Source organism: Spermophilus citellus, assembly GCF_964194105.1.
Source record: "Spermophilus citellus genome assembly, chromosome: 3".
NCBI classification, from domain to species: domain Eukaryota; kingdom Metazoa; phylum Chordata; class Mammalia; order Rodentia; family Sciuridae; genus Spermophilus; species Spermophilus citellus.
In genome coordinates, this window is record NC_138184.1 from 106,720,182 (window position 1) to 106,723,548 (window position 3,367).

The 3,367-nt window shown below is 38.1% G+C and overlaps 1 pseudogene across 1 annotated transcript; it reads left to right on the forward strand.

Annotated features, from left to right (window-relative positions):
• The first annotated feature begins 1,356 nt into the window (after positions 1-1,356).
• On the forward strand, positions 1,357-2,755 carry LOC308645209 (E3 ubiquitin-protein ligase Mdm2-like; annotated as a pseudogene). The gene has a single exon. The product of its transcript is annotated as an E3 ubiquitin-protein ligase Mdm2-like (transcript).
• Positions 2,756-3,367: the final 612 nt, after the last annotated feature.

Sequence of the window (3,367 nt, forward strand, 5' to 3'; positions counted from 1 at the left end):
GCACCATTTCAATTCTCTGGTTGTACACGGTGTAGAGAAGCACTATTTGTGCAATCATACATGCACATAGGGTAATGAAGTCCACCTCATTCAACCATCTTTCCTACCCTAATGACTCCTCTTCACTTTCCCATTTGCCCAACTCAAAGTTCCTCCATTCTTCCTAGGATGCTGCATTCTTATTGAAGGAGCAATGTTCTCAGATGTATCAGTTTGTAAAATTATTAAGAGATATCAAACAGTGTGGGGTGCTGGACAATGGCAGACCACTCACAGTTCTGATATCCTAGTTCTAGAATGATTATGTTGCCAGTTCACCCTGTGCCTGTCCAGCTAGCTGCTTTCTTGACACAGAGGACTATGGGTGGATAAGTGAGCACAGCTCAAGCATGGGATCCTAAAAGATAAGTGTAATATCTACTCTCAAGGCACTCCCCCAAATAGCAAAGCGTCATTTCAAGGAGCAGATGAATGGATATCCCATTGACAGTGGCTGTGCCATTTCAACATGACTGAGACATGATCCTTTGAAAAAGGGTTTTGTTTGCTTGTGCATAAGAGCAATGAGATTTTTTGAAAAAAAATCTCATCTCACCAAAATAGCACAAAGACTAGAAACTTAACTGTCATTTAAACCACTAATCAAGCAAGTAAAGAAAAAAAATCTGTCATTTTAGAATCATAATTTAAGTGCATAAATATCTTCATTGTTTATATATATTTCAATTCAAAGTAAGGATTGGATTCAGTTTGAACAAGGAGCTGTTGTATCAATTGTATCAGTTGTTGTTGTATCAGTTTGAGAGCTGTTTATCAGTATGAGACCAACCTCACTTCATTCAACCAAAGTTTCCTCATTAATTAATTCTTCTATACAACTGTTTGCAATTAAAAAGTGATATGCACTTCTCTCTTTTGCATTGAATGTTTAAATCTTAAATTTGAGTAGTACACTTCAACTTTTGGGAACATATGGGTGTTTATAATAAAAGATTCAGAAACTGCGGAGCTTGGCTTTTGTGCTGGCCCCTGCAGCCCTGTATTCCTGGGAGAAAATGGAGCCAGAAACTTAAATGGAGGGGCAACCCTAACCCCTCTAGCCAACTTCCTGTCCCTTAGAACTTCCTTTCTCGCTGGACTTAGTGCGTTCAAGTGCCCAGTGGTCTGGGCTGCAAGTGGGATGGTCATAGAGGCCCAAGCACTCTGGGTGAAGGAAACTGGGGTACCTTGAAGGACCCTCCACACCCCCTCCACCCAAGCAAAAAGCCCCAAGTGTTGAGCAGTTGTCACCAGCGATTGAAGGTAGACACCTGTGGTCACAGACGTGAGGCACATTTTATGTACTGATCCAGGCCAATGTGCAATACCAACATGTCTGTGTCTACTGATGGTGCTATAAGCACCTCACGGATTCCAGCTTCGGAACAAGAGACCCTGGTTAGACCAAAGCCATTGCTTTTGAAGTTGTTAAAGTCTGTTGGTGCATAAAAAGACACTTACACTGTGAAAGAGGTTATATTTTATCTTGGCCAGTATATTATGACTAAACTATTATATGATGAGAAGCAACAACACATTGTATATTGTTCAAATGAATCTTCTAGGAGATTTGTTTGGAGTGCCAAGCTTCTCTGTGAAGGAACACAGGAGAATATATACAATGATCTACAAAAATTTGGTGGTAGCCAATCAGCAGGAACCATCAGATTCCAGCACATTAGTGAGAACAGGTGTCACCTTGAAGGTGGGAGTGATCAGAAGGACCTTGTTCAATAACTACAGGAAGGGAAGCCTTCATTTTCCTGTTTGGTTTCTAGACCATCTACCTCATCTAGAAGGAGAGCAATTAGTGAGACAGAAGAAAATTCAGATGAATTATCTGGTGAATGATGAAAGTGCCACAAATCTGATAGTATTTTCCTTTCCTTTGATGAAAGCCTGCTCTGTGTGTAATAAGGGAAATATGTTGTGAAAGAAGCAGTAGCAGTGAATCAATAGAGAATCCATCAAATCCGGATATTGAAGATGGTGTGAGTGAAAATTCCAGTAATTGGTTGAATCAGGACTCAGTTTCAGATCAATTTAGTGTAGAATTTGAAGCTGAATCTCTTGATTCAGAGGAAATAGCCTTAGTGAAGAAGGATAAGAACTCTCAGATGAAGATAATGAGGTATATCAAGTTATTGTGTATCAGGCAGGGGAAAGTGATATGGATTCATTTGAAGAAGATCCTGAAATTTCCTTAGCTGACTATTGGAAGTGTACTTCGTGCAATGAAATGAATACTCCCCTTCCACCACATTGCAATAGATGTTGGAACCTTCGTGAGAACTGGCTTGGATGTGCCTGATGGTAAAGAAAAAAAAAAAAAAAAACTACAGCAAATGATTCCAAAGAATCATGATTTGAAGAAAATGATAAGATCACACAAGCCTCCCAGTCACAAGAAAGTGAGGACTATTCTCAGCCATCAACTTCAAATAGCATTATTTATAGCAGTCAAGAAGATGTCAAAGAGTTTGAGAAGGAAGAAACATAAGACAAAGAAGAAAACGTGGAATCTAGTTTCCCCCTTAATGTCATTGAACCTTGTGTGATTTGCCAAGGTCAACCTAAAAATGGTTGCATTGTTCATGGTAAAACAGGACATCTTATGTCATGCTTTGCATGTGCAAAGAAGCTGAAGAAAAGGAATAAGCCCTGTCCAGTGTGCAGACAACCAATTCAAATGATTATGTTAACTTATTTCAACTAGCTGCCTTGTCATAAAAGTAGAATTTTATATTTCTAGTTATAACCCTAAATATTTTGACCCCATGGATTTTATTTTTATTTACATTTATAAGGGCAAGAAACTCAAACTGGCTTCCTCTAGATTTCTTTGTAATGTTAATTTATCTACCTTGGGAGGAAAAGTAGTTAGTATGTATTCCCTTTTAATAAAGTTTCCCCTTCTGTTTAAATTTTATATTTGGGTTTTATCCAATTTACATTGGATGTATAGCTCATTCTTTACCCTCACCCATCATTTTAAATAATTTCAACTCTCTTAAGTGAGAAGTACCTAATTTTCTTTTTTTTTTAAATAAGGTATTTAAGTATAACTTACTTAGTAATTTTCATGTAAGGAGAAAAATATGTATAAGAAACATAATATTTAAATTTTAGATACTCTGTGATGGATGTGGTGAGTCACACCTGTAATCCCAGTAACTGAGGCTGAGGCAGAAGGATTGCAAGTTCAAGGCCAGCCTCACCAACTTAGCAAGATCCTGTTTCGAAATTAAAAATAAAAAGGGCTGGGGATATAGCTCAGTGGTTAAGTGCCCCTGGGTACAGTCCGTGGTACCAAAAAATAATTTTAGAT